Raw genomic sequence first — 21,475 nt, 5'->3', positions numbered from 1 at the left:
ATTCAAAACCAAGTCTTTGAATATGAGGCAAGGTTTAAGGGTATGAGTTTGGCTTCCAGATGCAGGACCCGTGAGACTCGCTCCTCTTCTTATGATGGTGAGCCTCTGCCATGGAAACCCGAGGACAAGATCGCTACCACTTCATCATCGCCACCTCCTTCTTCATCACCAAAAGAAAATTGAGTATCGGGTATGGGCACTCCCCTTGGCTTGCACCAAGCTTGAGGGAGGTGCCCCGGTATTGTATCGCCTCCACTATCTTTTGCCTTTATTTACCTTAGTTAGATCCATAGTTATCTTTTGCTTTAGCTGAATAAAAGTTTAGTTCGATCCTTTCTTTTTGAGAGTTTGGTTAGTGATCTATCTTTGTAATCATGTGCAAGATATATAATAAAGTTTAGTTTGAGTTTTGTTTTATTTACTTTCATGTTCAATAAAAAGAAAGGAAATAAATGAAAAAGATCATATGTTAATCTTATGTTAAGTAATAACACCACACAAGGAAAAGTATAAGTAGAAAATTTTATTGGAGATTGACAAACATATCATTGGTCAATGATGCAATTCATGAAAGAATTAATAAGGGAAGAGAAGATTCACATGCAAATACACTATCTTGGAAATCTTTTGTGATTGTGAGCCCCCATCAAAATATTTTATGCCAAAATTGTTGACGTTCGACAAGGAAGACAACGTAATGATTTATGTTTGTTCATATTCACATAGAAGTTATATTGTCATAGATCCTTCAACATGTGGTGCTTGCCCCCCATCTTTGCTAACCAAAAATTCCGCACCATGTAGAGATACTACTTGTGCATCCAAAAACCCTTAAGCCCAAATCTTATTTTCAAGAGTCCACCATACCTACCTAAGGATTGAGTAAGATCCTTCAAGTAAGTTGTCATCGGTGAAATAAGGCAATAAAAATTGCTTCTAAAAGTATTAGATCATTTAGTGTAAGAGAAAATTGAGCGTTGTACGAACTTGTGATGGCAAAGAATAAAAGTGACAGACTGCATAATAAAGGTTGCTATCGTAAGGGGTAATATAACGTGACGTTCTTTTGCACCAAGGGATTGAGCATACAAACAAAAAGTGCATGACAACCTCTACTTCCCTCTTTGAAGGACCTATATTTTACTTTTATGTATTTACTTTCATTCAAGAGTCAAAGTTTTCCCCTTTATTGCTTTTTATTTTTCTCTTTTGGCAAGCATCGTGTGGTGAGGAAAGATTTAGGCACATATATTCAGTTGGATATGGGTAGCATGAGTTATTATTGTTGACATCACCCTTGAGGTGAATACGTTGGGAGGCAAAAATATAATCCCCTATCTTTCTATGTGTCCGGTTGAAACGTTTTGCTCATGTGTATGCAGTGAGTGTTAGCAATCATAGAAGACTATATGATGGTTGAGTATGTGAACTTGCCTCAAGGCTCCGATACGTGACCCTTCCTAAAAATATGATGAATTGCAGTTGCAAAGTTGACCAAGAAAATAGTTTGTTGGTTTCTAATAGAGTTTATGCTTTATACTTCGATGTTGTGATGAATTGTTACTTATTCATGAGAAGTCTATGATAAAAGTTCTATGATAAAAAATTTATGTTAAAGTTTATTGTTGTTATAATAATTTACATGATGCTTCTATGTCCGTATTTTGTTTTTTATAGACACATCTCTCTCTAAGCATGTGGACATGTTTTTCGATTTCGGTTTTCGCTTGAGGACAAGCGAGGTCTAAGCTTGGGGGAGTTGATACGTCCATTTTGCATCATGTTTACCTACTATTATTTATAATGTTTTATGCATAATAATGCTTTTTGGAGTAATTCTAATGCCTTTTCTCTCATAATATGCAAGGTTCACACAAAGAGGGAGAATACCGGCAGCTGGAATTCTGGACCTGAAAAAGCTATGTCAGGCTACCTATTCTGCACAACTTGAAATGATCTGAAACTTCACAAGGATTTTTTATGGAATATATAAGAATTATTGGAGCGAATAAGTACCAGAGGGGGTCCACCAAGTGGCAGAACCTACCTGGGTGCGCCAGGGAGCCCAGGAGCGTCCTGGTGGGTTGTGCCCTCCTCAGCCACCTCGGGTTCCCATCTTCTGGTATATAAATCATTTTGACCTAGAAAAAAAATAAGGGGAGAACTTTCGGGACGGAGCACTGCCGCCTCGAGGCGGAACTTGGGCAGGAGCACTTTTGCCCTCCGGCAGAGCGATTCTGCCGGCGGAACTTCCCTCTCGGAGGTGGAAATCATCGTCATATTCATCACCAATAACCCTCTCATCTTGGGGAGGACAATCTTCATGAACATCTTCACCAGAACCATCTCCTCTCAAACCCTAGTTCATCTCTTGTGTTCAATCTTTGTACCAGAACCTCAAATTGGTACCTATTGGTGACTAGTAGTGTTGATTACATCTTGTAGTTGATCACTATATGATTTATTTGGTGGGAGATTATATGTTCAGATCCGTTATGCTATTTAATACCCTCTGATCATGAACATGTTTATCACTTGTGAGTAATTACTTTTGTTCTTGAGGTCACGGGAGAAATCATGTTACAAGTAATCATGTGAACTTGATATGTGTTCGATATTTTGATAATATGTATGTTATGATTTCCTTAGTGGTGTCATGTGAACATCGACTACATGACACTTTACCATATTTGGGCTGATGATGGGTTGTGGAGTAGTTATTAGGTGATGGGTTGCTAGAGTGACAGTAGCTTAAACCCTAGTTTATGCGCTACTTCGTAATGGACCAATTTGGATCCAAAAGTTTAATGCTAGGGTTAGATTCTATCTTCATACTTTTCTCGTTGTTGCGGATGCTTGTGAGGGGGTTAATCATAAGTAAGAGGTTTGTTCAAGTAAGAACAACACCTAAGCACCGATCCACCCACATATCAAATTATCAAAGTAGTGAACATAAATCAAGCCAACATGATGAAAGTGACTAGATGAAATTCCCGTGTGCCCTCAAGAACACTTTGCTTATTATAAGAAACTGTTTTGGTCTGTCCTTTGCCACAAAAGGATTGGGCTATCTGGCTGCATATTATTTGCCGTTAACATTACATGCTCCTTACAAATTATCTTGCTACCAAATTATCTGTTACTTATAATTTCAGCGCTTGCAGACATTACCTTGCTGAAAACCACTTGTTTTTTTTTTCTGCTCCTCGTTGGATTCGACACTCTTACTTATCAAAAGGACTACGGTTGATCCCTATACTTGTGGGTCATCATCATGGCATATTGTACCATGCAGAAAGTGATATATTTTGCTAAATATATTTGCTATGTTTGATGAAAATATTTGCTATCGCAAAAAAGGACAGGGCGGACCAAATGGATCACCCCGTTGGGTGTTGTGGCCAGTGGAGTGCGGACATGGCCGGATGCCCCTCCGCTTGATAACCCAAACGCACAAAATGAGGACAAGTCCCGCGTTCGTTTGTGTCGGCTGGTTGGAGTTGGCCTAACAATATGGGATACCAAATCAATCCATAGATTCTAGCTGACCATACATTTGCCCTGTCCCAAAAATCAGTTGAGGAACAAAAACTAGGTAACTCCAATCGTCAGATCCTCTTCCAGAGGGGTCGGAGAGGAGGAAAATCTCAACGCCAAGTCAGCAAGAGTAGATAAACCCTAACACTGTAAGTGTAGGTGGCTGTGGTCTAAGGTCTGCCTGGTGAAAGGTCATATACGATGTCGCTTGCGCCAAAATGGCGGCCTCGCGCACGATGCTCCCTCGTGGCTGGCCGGCGCAATATCGCTAGCTGGTGTACCAAGCATTGTAGCAAGCTTCGCGTCATGTTTTTTTGTTGTGTATGATTTTTTAACTTCTGTAGAAAAAAGTTTTGAATTGGTTTTATTTATTGGTTTCCAGAAAATATGAATATTCTTTTTTTTCTAAAAGTGAACATTTTTTTTGAAATTTCAATTTCTTCTAATAATTTTTGAACAAAATTTTGGAATTCCAAACATTTTTCACAAATTCCGAACAAATTTTGAAGATTCCAAACATTTCCTATTTTAAAATAGATTTTGAATATTTGGTTTTCTTTTTTTAAATCTTAACTTCTTTGAAATTTGAACAAATTTTAAAATTCTGGATTATTTGTTTTTAAAAAGAACACTTTTTGAAATTCTACACATTTTCTGAATTTTTGTTGAATTTATTTTGACTTGTTGGAAAGCGAACAATTTTTCAAATTCCAATCATTTTCCAAAAAATGGAAATAATATTTGAAATTTCAAACATTTTTTAAAAAGTGCAAACCATTTTAATTTAGAATTCCCACTATTTTTTATTTTTGAAAAAGTGCAAAACATTTGAATATGAAATTCAGACAAATACGGCAAGTTAGGGCTTCTTTGAAAAAATCACTAAAGAAATACCACATCAGAAGAACATTTAGTCCATAATTTGAATAGAAATGGAGTTGTTAGGTTGGGATCCTGGGTAGGATCAACTCTGTTTGGTTGCCTGGAGAGGTTCATACATGCTCTAATGAGCTAAGATTTAGTTGTTTTCTTATCCACACGCTTGCCTGCACCTGCACGGCATGAAGCTCAGGGTATCCCTGAACCATGATCCGGGAAAATCCGAATTAACCGTTTCCTCATATGCAGACTCATTGTAACGCAATTTACACTATGAAGAAGGATGCAGACCGGGATGATTGCAGACAATCAAAGAACTCAAGGCTCCATGCCCTCAAACAGGCTCCACTGAGTTAGGCTTCCGGAAAATGCGAAAAACGTGCAAGCAACGAAAGAGGGCCTAATCCCTTTGTGTGTCTCTGTGTGTGCGCCGGCAGGGCAGCCCGATACGGACACGGTCGGCAGGAGCACATCTTCCGCATTGTTGGGTCGGCGCCGTACGTGCGTTTGTTCCTTCCCCGACGTACGCCTGTCTGTTGCCGCTGTGCATTAGCAGCAGCCCGCAGCGTGTCTCTTTCTTCCTTCCGCAACTCAAACCGTCACTGCTACTTTGAGGCTTTCTTCGGACGGCAACCACAGGGGAGTGATGACAACTTGTTTTCCCTGTCTGGAAGCATCTGCACATACAGTGCAGCCGCATCGCCGCCTTTGAAGTCTCTCCCACGACAGGAAGTAAACGTGACCAAGGACGGGAGTGCCAACCACGTCTCTCTCTCTCTCTCTCTCTCTCTCTCTCTCTCTCTCTCTCTCTCTCTCTCTCTCTCTCTCTCTCTCCTTTTGAACACGGGAGGCCCTGCCCGTGATGTGGACGGAAAGAGCACCAGTGCCCTAAATTTGTCCTGCATATCAGTTAGTTCTTTTATTATCTGCGGAAGAGTTACGCATCACGAGAACATCTCCTCTGGAACCACAACTTGCCAAAGGTACTTCCCTCGACAGGAAACATTGGAAGCATCAGGCGCGTACGGTGAAGCATTTTGCAGGTTTTTCGTGCTTCAACTTTTCTGTAGACACGCCTACTTCCTCCGTCCGATGAAGAGTGTATGTTTGACTTCAAAAAAATTCACAATAGAGTGTATTTCTATCTTTCCAATGCTCTTTAAAGTACATCTCAAAATGTTTTTGTTTTGTTATGTTTAAACTTGGTTTCTTTACACAGAGGCAAAAGAATTGCCCCATCCATTCATTAATTATTAAGCAGAAAAGGATTGCCCGATTAATCGTTAAAAAATCTAGACGAAAACTGATACAAACATGACCACTTGCGGAACCAAGCGTCTTTAGGAGGCAACCAATCGTCTTGCCAGAATCAGGGCACGCAGACACTAATCTGGTAATAAATTTACAAAGCTCTTTGGCGTAGAGATCCCCTGGAACTGGTGTCAGCACACAATTGGAAAATAACCGCCGCCGTGTCGCTCCCATGCGAGCGACACGGGCGGACACCCCAGCCCTAGCCGCCGCCGGCGGCGGCATGCCGTCTTTCCTCTTCGTCGCCACCGGAGGATGCCACAAGGCGAAGCCTCGCGGCCGACGGTGGCGGCGGGGACCTTTCCGCTGGCACTTGGGGCTCTCGGACACGGCGGGTGGTCTTGGTCGTCAGCGCATCGCCCAAGGTGTTGGCGCCCGGATCAGTCCGATCTGATGCGCTTGGCTTCGACTTCCTGGCCCGTCACCGGCGATGTGCTGCTCGGCACGCGGGCACGGAGCTGCAAGCAGATGGTCGTCATGGTGCTCGTGGATCCCATCTACCTCACGTGACGACGCAGGCTGCTCCTCATGTGCACGGAGGTGTCCCCTGCTATGGGCAACTCCTGCGGCCAGGGAGGTGGATGGCTTGTGGGAGCCTTCTCTGTGGCGTATCTTGCTGGCCAAGGGCCATGGGTGTTGCGGCCATGTGGGCTCCGTCGCCCTGTTTTTTGGCCGCTAAACAGATCTACTTTCGTGCTCTTAATCTTGGTCTAGGCATGTCCGTCCCTAGAGGCGGCTAGGCCAACGTTACTGGGCAGGGCTCTCGCCGGCGAATGGCAGTCGGTATTGGCGTGCTCTGTCGTTGGTGTTGATCGGTGATGACCACTCCAACTTGCGGCAGCGGTTTCATTGCGGATTGCGGTGGTCACCGAAAGGTCATCGTGAGGTTCCTCTCTCCAGATCCGATGGCTACCTTCGCCGATGAGATGCAATCTATGGACGATGACATGACGCAGAGGAATGGTTGTGTGGCGGCGACGGTTCCACATCGCATGTAGCTCCTGGGATCATGGAAAAGTGGTGGCGACAACACATGATTGACATCATCGTGGTGCTTCTCGAGCACCCGGTCTCGAGCTCCGGAGCGAAAACTTAGGACTAATTTGAGTTGGTTATACCCAGCAATGGTGATGTTTAGCGTCATTACCTTGTTGAAGGCATTGCTCCGAGATGCTCAGATTGGTTCTTCTACGTGAAATCTAGATTCTGGCCCTTGGTGGTTGGATCCGGTGATGGCGGCGCTTGGGCATCGCTCCCTTCCTGAAGGCGTTGTTGTTGAAGAATCTCGTTGTCCTTGTGGTGTCATGAGATAATTGGTGCGGATACAGTCTTTGTTCTAGTTTGCCGATCTCGGATTTGATCGCTTCAGGGTTTTTCTTTCCTCTCTTAGGCATAGCTTTGGTCTTACATGACTTTGCTATTTGCCAGCGTGTTTTTGTGTGCGTGTGAGTTGAAGTTGGTTGTGTGCATCCTAGCTATGCAGGGGACGGGTGTGTGCTCATTGTGTTTGTATCCTCTTGATGCTTCATTTTGAGTTAATAAAATCCACACTTTGTCGAAAAAAGACAACCTTGTCACCCTTAAGAACCACACTCCACTATGGACCAAAGCAAGTGAAAGACAACATCATACAAACCTCCACACTCCATAGTGACAAGCTACTGACTAGGCTCTCACGGTGGTGGTGTGGATGTCGAGGTCTCGAGCGAGTCCGCCTCCAGAAGCACCTTAGAAAGAGGCGAAGCGGGCTCCCCACACAACACCTAAAGCTCGGGTATGATTTGCAGAACAAGAGCCTCGACCTCGACGGTATCCTTGCTGCTAGAGACGACTGGCACAACAAGCGAGGACAATGGGCAGGATCTACCACAAGGAGAGACACAACAATAGAGGTATGTTTCATGCTCTCCCACGGAATCCACCAGGAGCTCGGCCATCGAAGACACAGTAGGCACAACTGTGAGCCTACCAAGAGCAGCCTCCACTCTCACCAAGAAACTCCCAACTCTTGTTAAGCAGTCTTGCAACTCAGAGCGAAAAGTAGCTTGGACTTCTTAGTGAGAACGAACTACATCGACACATCTATTGGCATATATAGCACCATTGTCGGGTGCGCACACTGGGGAGGCGATAGAGCAGCACATTGGAGCAGCGTAGTCTGATCATTGCGGTGCTTTCACTACAAAAAAAAGACACATCCGTGACATTTTGGGCCGAACGGAAAAAAATTCTGTCATGCTTATGACACTTCTATAACGATAATTGTGACAAAATCCGGTATCATCATAGATGTGGTGGGTCCTACTTCTATGACAAAAAATCATGACATAAAATGGGCTTTTCGTCCTGGACGGGCCAGAGACGCAGCTGCATGACATTCTTTGGGCCGTCCATGATGGAAAAAACCGTGGTAGAAGCGAGGGCGAGGAAAATATTGGGGGAGTTCCTTAAGGTGGATGGTCGGGGGCCGAGCGATGCACGTTTCTCTCGTACGTACGCGCGTGTGCGTGAGGCGTTGCGCTCTAACTGAACCCGAGTGAGATGATGGGCTATAACTGAACCCGAGCGATTGCACTAGCTATGTTACTAAACCCAAGCGATCGATCCCTTGCTGTTAGCTGAACCCGAGTGATTCCTTCGCTACTGCTGCTAACTGAAGCCGATCGAACCCTGCTGCCTCCTTCCCTTGATGAACAGTCAGCGTTGTTGGGGGGTTTGGATGAACAGTTCCCGGTGGGGGTTGGATGAACAGGACCCCGTGGTAGTAGAGGTCGTTGCCGCTGGATGAACAGGACCCCGATCGAGCCGGTTGGGGGTGGATGAATAGGACCCAATGGAGGGCTGGATGAACAGGACCCCGTGGAGGGCTGGATGAACAGGAGCCCGTGGAGGGCTGGATGAACAGGATCCCGTGGAGGGCTGGTTGAACAGTAGCCGGTGAAGGGCTGGACGAATAGTAGCCCGTGGAGGGGTGGTTGAACAGGACCCCGTGGAGAGGGATGGTTGAACATTAGCCGGTGGAGGAGCGGTGGAGGCTGGATGAACAGGAGCCCGTGGATGAACAGTCACAGGTGGAGGCTGGAGGAGGTCGACGGTGGATGAACAATAGTCCGTGGAGGCTGGAGGAGGTCGACGGTGGAGATGAACAGTGTCCCATGGAGTCCCATTTTGCGGTACGCCACACCCCTCCCGATGAACAGGACCCCCGTTTTGACCGTAGCGCTCCAACAAAAGTCCGTTTCCTCCGTTTTACGGTATGCCATACCCCTCCCGATCAACAGAACCTCGTTTCGACCGTAGGAGGTCCAAGAGAAGTCCTTTCCTCTGTTTGCGGTACGCCAGACCTCTCTTGATGAATAGGATCCCGTTTCGACCGTGGGCGGTCGAACACAAGGCTGTTTCCTCCGTTCTACGGTACGCCAAGCCTCGTTTCGATCGGCTATTCCGTCCAAGCCGGTTGGCTCTTGATGAACACCACGTATTCTGTTGCCTCCCGATGAATACGACGCATTCCGTTGCCTCCCCATGAACACGACAATGACGCAGTTTCTCCGTTCCGACCCAGCCATGTACACGAGCCCTGGTCGTACGTATGCGCGAGTAGGCGTTCGAGACCCCGCCCGTATGTACGTACGTGGCCGTATTTACTTTCTTGCACCCTGGCCGCTGTACGTACGTGTACATGCTACGTGCGCGCCTCTACTACTACATGTGCGTGCCTCTACTACGACACGTGCCCTTCCTTACACGGCCACGGTTCATCGTTGCGGCCTGCAGACAGACTGATCGACGAGTATCTACGTATACGTTCATGACCAGAATGACAACGCTACGTACACTTCGACCAGGTGGGTCCCGACTGTCAGGCACTTCCTTGCGTGCGAAGATGTAGCTGGTGGGTCCCAACAGTCAGGTGGGAAACGTTTTTTCGCGAAATACGGTGGCCCGTTTGGTGGGTCCCTGCTGTCAGGTGGAGGAATCATTATTTTCCGCGTAATAAGGAGGCACTTCCTTGCTGCGGCCGTGGACCCAGCTGTCAGCCTCTCCACATACAGTACTCTTCCGATGGAAGTCGTTCCTTGACCACGTTGACCACGCCGCGCAGAGAGCACCAAGGCGGTGGACGACGACGAGGCCTAGGAACGGGACGACGCGGAGTAGGGGAAGACGCGGCAGTGGATGCCCACGCGGAGAGGAGTACGAGAGTTCACTGGTTCGGCTGCGGTGTGAGGCTGCCGTCGCCGCAGAATAACAACGGGTGTGGGTGAGTAGAGAGATGGCTTGGCAAGCAGTGGGAGTAGTAGGGGGCGATGAGGCCTCCGCGGCATCACAGCCGGCCACGGGAGGCAGGAGCACGCGGCACGACCGGCATTAGTTTGGGCGGCTGGAGAAAGAAGACCAGAGGTTGAAGAAGCACTACGGCCGTTGAATGGACATCGTACGGTTACTGGAGCTAGAATCGTTCATATTGACTAAGTTGACAAAGCCCTCCGTCCCCATCAACTTAGTAGGCCCACAAGTCAGCCTCCCACTATGGTGGGTCCCAGCTAGCAGGGGGTATTAATTTTTTTGTGCGTAATAAGAAGGCACTTTCTTGTGTGCGAAGATATAGCTGGTGGGTCCGACCTGTCAGTGGAGGGAACATTTTTTTTTGCGAAATACAGAAGCAATAGCAATAAAACTAGACGATCATTATGCTAAGCTAACGGATGGGTCTTGTCTATCACATCATTCTCTAATGATGTGATCCCGTGATAGAGGCTAAGGTGTCCCGATGTTTCGATGAGATGGTGGCTATCGTTTTCTGTGGGAGTCGACCTTGACGACCCGACTATGAACGTGCGAGACGTCGCGCCTTAGCAATCGCTAAATCAACTTCCGAGGGGTTATTGACCACGCCGGAGTATGATCAACCTGACCACGAGGGTCTGTTTCCTGCAAGCAAACGAAGAACAAGCAAGAAACTGAGATTACAATCTGGATATTGCGAATATAAGAGGAAAGCTTTATTAATGAAGGTCGGGTTCTGTGACACCTTTGTCTGGTCGTTGAACACAAACGAAGTACGCGAAGTTGCAGCTATGGTGAACTTTTAATCTAAACAAAACCCAAAGTCTAAACGATGCCCTAAGGGCTGTATAGATGGAGGAGAGAGGGGGAATTTCATGGCCCTTGGAGCAGGGGTTCGAAACCAACTCTAACTCTTGTTTCCCCACACATACGGACTCTAAAAACAGCCTATAATCAAATATTTCAAAATTACATGGGCCTGGCCCAAAAATAAGGTGACGCAACACCTAGAATAGCCTCTGGACGAAATTTATGAAGCAGAATCTTGTATATTTCGTCCAAGGCTTCATGCACTTATTATGGTGGCTTCAAAGTCCTGGAATCATCACTTGTAACTCCGTTCTTGTTCCCCTTGAGCATGCCATCATCTCTATACTTGAACTTGCTCCAAGGTTCGTATGTCTTGTCCAAGCTAGGCCCTTCATTTGTAAGCAAAACAAATGTATCCAATTTAGGCAGCATCATATTCTCATGAACATTAGAATCGTTACCAAAAAACGAAAGTACCTTGTAATTCAATTGGCGTGCGCGAGCTCTATTAATTGGTCCAGTATGTATAGCAGCAGGGGCTGTGGGTGTAACAATGGTATTGATGTCCTCATCATCCTCCCCTTCTTGAAATGAATTCATCCTCGATAGAAGCTCATCTTCCTCACCCAAATAAGGCTTCAAATATGCAATGTTAAAAGTGGGACTAACCCCAAAATCCACAGGCAGCTCCAGTTTATATGCATTGTGATTTATTTTCTCTAACACCTTAAAAGGACCATCAGCACGTGGCATTAGCTTTGATTTGCGCAAATTAGGAAATCTATACTTACGCAAATGTAACCAAACAAGATCTCCAGGTGCAAACACAACATGTTTTCTACCCTTATCTCCAGCAAGTTTATATTTAGCATTCATACGCTCAATGTTTTCCTTAGTTAACTCATGTATTTTTAAAATCAATTCAGCATGTTCTTTAGCATCAAAATTAACCTTCTCCGAAGATGGAAGAGGCAACAAATCAATAGGTACATGAGGTAGGAAACCATACACAATTTCAAAAGGGCACATCTTAGTAGTAGAATGAAATGAATGACTATAAGCAAATTCAATATGAGGCAAGCATTCTTCCCACATTTTCTTATTATTCTTCAAAACAGCCCCAAGCATAATAGACAATGTTATATTGACTACTTCAGTTTGTCCATCAGTTTGGGGGTGACAAGTAGTACCAAAAAGCAGTTTAGTCCCCAACTTAGCCCATAAACATCTCCAAAAGTGGCTAAGAAATTTAGTATCATGATCTGAAACAATAGTATTTTGCACACCATGCAAGCGAATAATTTCACGAAAGAACAAATCAGCAACATTAACAGCATCATCGCTTTTATGACATGGTATAAAGTGTGCCATTTTTGAGAATCTATCCATGACAACAAATATGCTATCCCTCCCCTTCTTTTTTTGAGGTAAACCTAAAATAAAGTCCATAGATATATCCTCCCAAGGAACAGTAGGTACAGGCAAAGGCATATGTAAACCATAAGGATTGAGTCATGACTTAGCTTTTTGCTTTTTGACATGTAGTGCAGCGGGTAACAAAACGCTCAACATCCTGTCTCATCTTTGGCCAAAAGAAATGTGTAGCAAGTACGTCCTCCGTCTTCTTCACGCCAAAGTGTCCCATTAATCCTCCTCCATGCGTCTCCTGCAACAATAAAAACGAACGGAGCTAGCTGGAATGGATAGCTTGTTAGCATAGAACACAAATCCATCATTAATGACGAACTTGTTCCATGTTCTTCCTTCTTTATAATTCTGCATTACATCTTTAAAATCGGCATCATGCACATATTGATCTTTGATGGTCTCCAAACCAAATATTTTGAAGTCAAGTTGTGAAAGCATAGTATAGCGACAAGACAATGCATCAGCAATAACATTTTCTTTACCCTTCTTGTGTTTAATGACATAAGGGAACGTCTCAATGAATTCAACCGATTTAGCATGTCTACGATTCAGTTTAGCTTGACTTTTAAGATGTTTCAACGATTCATGGTCATAATGTATAACAAATTCTTTGGGCCATAAATAATGTTGCCATGTTTCTAAAGTCCGAACAAGAGTATATAATTCTTTATCATAAGTAGAATAATTCAGACTAGGCCCACTCAATTTTTCAGAAAAGTATGCAACAGGTTTGCCATCTTGTAATAGCACACCTCCTAATCCAATTCCACTAGCATCACATTCAAGCTCAAAAGTCTTATTAAAATCAGGAAGTTGGAGTAAAGGAGCATGTGTCAACTTATCTTTCAACATCGTGAATGCTTCTTCCTGTGCGGTACCCCAAACAAAAGGTACATCCTTCTTTGTAAGCTCATTGAGAGGTGCAGCAATGGTGCTGAAATCTATCACAAAATGCCTATAGAATCCAGCGAGGACAAGAAAACTCCTCACTTGTGTGACCGTTTTGGGCTGCGGCCAACTCGCAATAGCTTCAATCTTGGCTTTATCAACTTCAATTCCCTGTGGAGTAAGAACATAGCCAAGAAAAGATACCAGGTCGGTGCAGAAGGTGCACTTCCCAAGGTTACCAAACAAACATGCATCACATAGAGCAATAAAAACAGCACGTAGATGTTCCAAATGTTCCCCCAAAGATCTGCTATAAATTAGTATATCATCAAGACATACTACCACAAATCGTCCAATGAAAGCACGTAAAACTTCGTTCATTAATCTCATGAAAGTACTAGGTGCATTAGTTAACTCAAAAGGCATGACTAACCAATCATATAATCCAAACTTAGTTTTAAATATTGTTTCCATTCATCTCCCAATTTCATACGAATTTGATGGTATCCACTATGCAAATCCACTTTGGAGAATATTGTTGAGCCACTGAATTCATTAAGCATGTCATCTAGCCTAGGAATAGGATGACGATAATGAATAGTAATATTATTAATGCCTCTATAATCAACACACATAAGCGACGTACCATCCTTTTTTGGCACTAGTATAATAGGAACAACACAAGGACTAAGAGATTCGTGTATATAACCTTTGTCGAGCAGCTCCTGTACTTGACGCATAATCTCTTTCGTCTTCTCTGGATTGGTACGGTATGGCGCACGGTTAGGCAGCGAAGCACCGGGAATTAAGTCAATCTGATGCTCAATCCCTCGAATAGGTGGTAATCCCGGTGGCATGTCTTGTGGAAAGATGTCAGCGAACTCCTGCAAAATGTTAGTGACAGCAGGAGGCAAAGAGGAAGGTACATCCTCGAAAGAAAATAACTCCTCTTTGCACACAAAAGCATAACAAACAGATTTGCTAAAATCTAGATCATCAATATTAGATTTGGTGGCAAGTAAACATGCACTTTTCAATTTAATTTCAGAAGCAATAGGTTTCATTTGTTGCTCAAATTCTTTTTCCATAATCTGATTTTCACTCTTATGTTTCTCCTGTTTTTGCTTTATTAGCTCTATTAATATCATCTTTCAAAATGGAATCAGGAGTCATAGGAAGCAAAGTAATTTTTTTGTCCTTATGAACAAGAGTATACTGATTGTTTCTACCATGGTGTATTGATTTTTTATCAAATTTCCATGGTCTACCAAGTAATAAGGAACATGCTTGCATGGGTACCACATCACAATCAACAAAATCAGCATATGTAGAGATACTAAAATGCACACGAACAGTACGTGTTACCTTAACCTTGCCACTGTTATTGAATCATTGGATGTAGTAAGGATGTGGATGTGGTCTTGTGGTGAGAGATAGCTTCTCCACCATCTCCATGCTAGCCAAGTTGTTGCAGATCCCTCCATCTATGATGACGCGAACAAAACATTCCTTCACAACTCCCTTTGTATGGAACAAATTATGCCTCTAATTTTTCTCAGCTTGTGTAACCCGCACACTCAAAACACGTTGGGCAACTAAACATTCATACTTGTCAGCATCTTCAGCAGCCATGTATTGCGTCTCATGATCAAAATCATCTCCACCGTGTTCTTCACTTGTAAGAAGAGCCAAAGTCTCCTTATCATATTCACTAGCGGACTCATACCCACCATCCTCAGTAACAATCATCACACGCTCAGATGGGCATTGTCTTGCATAATGACCTCCACCCTTGCAACAACGACAAATAGTATCATGTGTTTGCCCTATTGATGCCATGGATGAAGAAGAGCTATGTGCAGGTCCAGCAGGTGTGCTCTTGGCAGATAGTGGTGGTTGTGCCTGCTTTCTTGTATCATGGTTGGCGGTGGCAGCTGACAGAGGCACCGGTGCAGCAGAACGTGTGGAAGTAGAGGATGCACGCGGTCTTCATGATGAAGGTCGACTTGTAGAAAAGTTAGTTCGCGCCAATGCCTGTTGATCCTGCACTTCACGTTCAGTTTTGCAAGCAAGATGGAATAAACGAGTGATATTATTATATTCCTTATACTCTAGAATGGTCTGAATCTCTTTATTTAATCCATCCACAAAACGTGCAAGCATAACTTCATTATCCTCAACAATACCACATCGAATCATACCAGTTTGTAATTCCTGATAATATTCTTCTATAGAATTTTTTCCTTGTCTCAAACACTGCAATTTTTGAAGCAATTCACGTTGATAATATGGTGGAACCCAGCGAGCATGCATAACATTTTTCAAAGTAGCACAAGTAGCCGGAATAGGATATAATCTACAATGTTCAGACCACCAAACACTTGCAAAACTAGTGAAAGCACAAATAGCAGGAGGAACACGTCGCTCCTCAGGATATTATAAACATGTAAAACGTTGTTCAGTTTCTAACTCCCAAGTAAGATATATATCAAGAACATATCTACCCTCAAATGGTGAAATATTCAATTTTAGTTTAGGAAGATGGTAATGATCTCGTACCTCAGGTGATGGTGCAGCCCTACCGTTGCGATGATATGCATGAGGACGACCTGGTGGTGGTGATGCTGGTGGTTGCACATAGTTCTGATTTTGATCAACCTCATCCTCGTAATGGTCCTCCACCTCTGCAGTAGCAGCAGGAGCTACAGAAGCATCAACAACGGCACCAAAATTTTGACCAGGCTCAATGGGAACGCATAGTGCTTGTCCCACTTGATTTGGAAGGCGGCGTTGTTGTTGTTGTTGTTGTAGAGGTGCGACAGGTGCAGCCGGCGGTGGTGGTGGGAAATGTGCAAGCAATTTAGTAAACTTGTTATCGAGCTTTATTTCGAACATCTTCTCCATGGCCTCTTCAAATCTGTTTAGCACATCTTGCACCTTTCCACTCATCATTTGCTAAAACTTATCATGAAGCTCCTTGTTCGTCAAGTTCTCCCAGTCAATCTCGTCGTCTTGTGATCCTGCCATGGTTAGCAGCAGTAGAAACACACAAGAATGTGATCCTACAGACTACTAACAAGTGGTGGTGGTGGGTGTCACAAATCCATCAAGCAAATATCAAATTCTTACCAGTTCTTACCCAGCAGCAGGCGGCGGCAACCGTTGTAGTCAAAACTCTTAAAGCTTGGATAGAGTGATTACCAGGGAGAGTCAAACGCACGACGTAGATGTATGTGGAGCTAGGAAGGCTTAGAATATGGTAGCAAAAAGGGTCAGCAATAATCAATTCAGAGATGCAAAGTTGAATAAACACTCAACGACGGTACTGTGCTGGTCCTAGGCTAGACCGTATTGGAGACGCGAGCCCAAACACGAACAAAATCACGACGCGGCACGTAAACAAGGGAAAATCACACACTAGAATTTTTTCGCTCTGTATTTTTTTGCCGCTCGTTTTTTTTGCGCTCCTCTTTTTTTTGCGAAAAATCACTATAATGGCGAGTGTCTCAAAACTCTTCCCAGGTCAAAATGACATGATGGTAGGAATTTTTTTGACTATTACTTTTCGGAAATCAGGGCAGTGGCGATGAAAAAGTGCGACAAAAAATCTTTATGATGGCACGTGGCTCAAAAGACTCAGAAAAGCCTAAAAATAGGATAGGGAAAAAATATATTTGCCTGCGAAAATTTTGGCCTAAAAACTGCCCGGGGGTCTCCAGACTCTTTTTTTAAAACCAACTTAGGTGAGGAAACACGAATCGAAAATTAGATGGATCTCGGAAACAAACCTAATATGAAAGGAACTCGGATTGGTGTTGGATATATAGTGGTAGGATATGGCAGCGGTGATGGTATATGGCAGCGATGGTGGTAGCGGTGGTGGTATATGGATACGAATCGGTGGTGGTATATATACGGATTGGTGGTGGTGTATGGATACAGATCGATGGCGGATAAGCGGTGGTGGTAGATGGCAGGGGTGATGATGATGGTGCGGCGGTGGCGTGACAACTTATGACCGGAACTCGAAATTCTAAAAGACTAGACTCTAAGACCAGCAACTAGACACGAGATGCAACCGCAAATTCAACAAAGCAATAACCCTTAAAAGATTATGCAAAGGCTCAGATTGGTTCGGATATGATGAACTAACCCTAATTTTTTTTGTGGCTTTTTCGTGGACCTTAGGTATGAATAACATACTCGATCTAAACTACGAGAAACTGTAAAATCTCACCGACCAACCTGGAAATCTGATCCCACTTGATAGAGGCTAAGGTGTCCCGATGTTTCGATGAGATGGTGGATATCGTTTTTTGTGGGATTCAACCTTGATGATCCGACTACGAATGTGCGAGACGTGGGCACCTTAACAATCGCTAAACCAACTTCCGAGGGGTTATTGACCACGCCGGAGCACGATCAACCTGACCACAAGGGTCTGTTTCCTACGAGCAAACAAAGAACAAGCAAGAAACTGAGATTGCAATCTGGATATTGCGAATATATGAGGAAAGCTTTATTAATGAAGGTGGGGTTCTGTGACGCCTTTGTCTGGTCGTTGAACACAAAGGATGTACGCGAAGTAGTAGCTATGGTGAACTTTTAATCTAAACAAAACCCAAAGTCTAAACGATGCCCTAAGGGCTGTATATATGGAGGAGAGAGGGGGGAATTTCGTGGCCCTTGGAGGAGGAGTCCGAAACCAACCCTAACTCTTGTTTCCCCACACATACACACTATAAAAACAGCCTATAATCAAGTATTTCGAAATTACATGGGCCTGGCCAAAAATAAGGTGACGCAACACCTAGAATAGCCTCTGGATGAAATTTATGAAGTGGCATCTTGTATATTTCGTCCAACGCTTCATGCACTCATTATGGTGGCTTCAAAGTCCTGGAATCATCACTTGTAACTCTGTTCTTGTTCTCCTTGTGCATGCCATCATCTCCATGCTTGAACTTGCTCCAAGGTTCGTCTGTCCTGTCCAAGCTATGCCCTTCATTTGTAAGCAAAACAAATGTATCCAATTTAGGCAGCATCATATTCTCATGAACATTAGAATCGTTATCAAGAAACGAAAGTACCTGGTAATTCAACTGGCGTGCGCGAGCTCTAGTAATTGGTCCAGTATGTATAGCAGCAGGGGCTATGGGTGTAACTGTTGGGGAACACAGTAATTTCAAAAAAAAATTCATACGCACACGCAAGATCATGCTGATGCATAGCAACGAGAGGGGAGAGTGTCGTCCACATATCCTCGTAGACCGTAAGCGGAAGCGTTATGAGAATGCGGTTGATGTAGTCATACATCTTCACGATCCGAACGATCCAAGTACCGAATGTCTCACTAACTCTGATCCAGCAGAGCTTCGAGTGATGATGATGCTACCAATGCAGAGCTTCGTCTAAGCACCACTGCGATATGACCGAGGTGGATTATGGTGGAGGGGGGCACCACACACGGCTAAAAGATCAACTGATCAACTTGTGTGTCTTGGGGTGCCCCTGCCCCCGTATATAAAGGAGCAACGGGGAGGCCGGGCGGCCCTAGCAGGGCACGACAGGAGGAGGAGTCCTCCTCCTAGTGGGAGTAGGACTCCCCTTTCCTAGTCCCACTAGGAGGGGGGGGGAGGAGTGGGAGAGGGGAAAGGTGATAACCCACAAGTATAGGGGATCGCAACAGTTTTTGAGGATAGAGTATTCAACCCAAATTTATTGATTCGACACAAGGGGAGCCAAGGAATATTCTCAAGTATTAGAAGCTGAGTTGTCAATTCAACCACACCTGGAAACTTAGTATCTGTAGCAAAGTGTTTAGTAGCAAAGTAATATGATAGTAGTGGTAACGGTAGCAAAAGGTAACAGTAGCAAAAGTAATGTTTTTGGTATTTTGTAGTGATGGTAGCAATAGCAACAGAAAAGTAAATAAGCGAAGAACAATATATGGAAATCTCGTAGGTAATGGATCAGTGATGGAGAATTATGCTGGATGCGGTTCATCATGTAACAGTCATAACCTAGGGTGCCACAGAACTAGCTCCAGTTCATCAATGTAATGTAGGCATGTATTCCGAATATAGTCATACGTGCTTATGGAAAAGAACTTGCATGACATCTTTTGACCTACCCTCCCGTGGCAGCGGGGTCCTAATGGAAACTAAGGGATATTAAGGCCTCCTTTTAATAGAGTACGGAACAAAGCATTAGCACATAGTGAATACATGAACTCCTCAAACTACGGTCATCACCGGTAAGTATCCCGATTATTGTCACTTCGTGGTTAACAGATCATAACACATAATAGGTGACTATAGACTTGCAAGATAGGATCAAGAACTCTCATATATTGATGAAAACATAATAAGTTCAGATCTGAAATCATGGCACTCGGGCCCTAGTGACAAGCATTAAGCATAGCAAAGTCATAGCAACATCAATCTCAGAACATAGTGGATACTAGGGGTCAAACCCTAACAAAACTAACTCGATTACATGATAGATCTCATCCAAGCCATCACCGTCCAGCAAGCCTATGATGGAATTACTCATGCACGGCGGCGAGCATCATGAAATTGGTGATGGAGGATGGTTGATGATGACGATGGCGACGGATTCCCCTCTTTGGAGCCCCAAACGGACTCCAGATCAGCCCTCTCGAGAGGTTTTAGGGCTTGGCGGCGGCTCCGTATCATAAAACGTGATGAATTCTTCTCTCTGATTTTTTTCTCCTCGAAAGCAAATATATAGAGTTGGAGTTGAGGTCGGAGGAGCTCCAGGGGCCCACCAGGTAGGGGGCGCGCCCTAGGGGGGCAGGCGCGCCCCCACCCTCGTGGATAGGTGGTGGGCCCCCTGGTCTTCATATTTTCCAAGGTTTTTTTAATATTTTCTGAATAGATGTTCCGTGAAGTTTCAGGTCATTCTGAGAACTTTTGTTTCTGCACATAAATAACACCATAGCAATTCTGCTGAAAACAGCGTCAGTCCGGGTTAGTTCCATTCAAATCATGCAAGTTAGAGTCCAAAACAAGGGCAAAAGTGTTTGGAAAAGTAGATACGACGGAGACGTATCAACTCCCCCAAGCTTAAACCTTTGCTTGTCCTCAAGCAATTCAGTTGATAAACTGAAAGTGATAAAGAAAACCTTTTACAAACTCTGTTTGCTCTTGTTGTTGTAAATATGTAAAGCCAGCATTCAAGTTTTCAGCAAAGATTATGAACTAACCATATTCACAATAACGCATAGGTCTCATGTTTACTCATATCAATGGCATAATCAACTAGCGAGCAATAATAATAAATCTCGGATGACAACACTTTCTCAAAATAATCATAATATGATATAACAAGATGGTATCTCGCTAGCCCTTTCTGAGACCGCAAAACATAAATGCAGAGCACCTTTAAAGAACAAGAACTGACTAGATATTGTAATTCATGGTAAAAGAGATCCAGTCAAGTCATACTCAATGTAAACTAACAGTAATGAATGCAAATGACAGCGGTGCTCTCCAACTGGTGCTTTTTTAATAAGAGGATGATGACTCAGTATAAAAGTAAATAAATAGGCCCTTCGCAGAGGGAAGCAGGGATTTGTAGAGATGCCAGAGCTCGGTTTTGAAATAGAGGTGAATAATATTTTGAGCGGTATACTTTCATTGTCAACATAACAACCAAGAGATAGCGATATCTTCCATGCTACACACATTATGGGCGGTTCCCAAACAGAATGGTAAAGTTTATACTCCCCCTCCACCAACAAGCATCAATCCATGGCTTGCTCGATACAATGAGTGCCTCCAACTAACAAGAGTCCCAGGGGGAGTTTTGTTTGCAATTATTTTGATTTAGTTTGCATAAAGCATGGGACTGGGCATCCCGGTGACCAGCCACTTTCTCATGAGTGAGGAGCGGAGTCCACTCCTCTTGAGAATAACCCGCCTAACATGGAAGATACGGACAACCCTAGTTGATACATGAGTTATTCGAGCATACAAAACAGGATATTTATTTGAAGGTTTAGAGTTTGGCACATACAAATTTACTTGGAACGGCAGGTAGATACCACATATAGGAAGGTATAGTGGACTCATGTGGAATAACTTTGGGGTTTATGGGATTGGATGCACAAGCAGTATTCCCGCTTAGTACAGGTGAAGGCTAGCAAAAGACTGGGAAGCGACCAGCTAGAGAGCGGCAACAGTCATGAACATGCATTAAAATTAATCAAAACCGAATGCAAGCATGAGTAGGATATAATCCACCATGAACATAAATATCGTGAAGGCTATGTTGATTTTGTTTCAACTACATGCGTGAACATGTGCCA

Source organism: Triticum urartu, chromosome 5A, assembly GCF_056163025.1.
Source record: "Triticum urartu cultivar PI428250 chromosome 5A, HENAU_Tu73, whole genome shotgun sequence".
In the NCBI taxonomy this organism is placed as follows: Eukaryota; Viridiplantae; Streptophyta; class Magnoliopsida; order Poales; family Poaceae; genus Triticum; species Triticum urartu.
Note: the sequence above shows the minus strand (reverse complement) of the source record.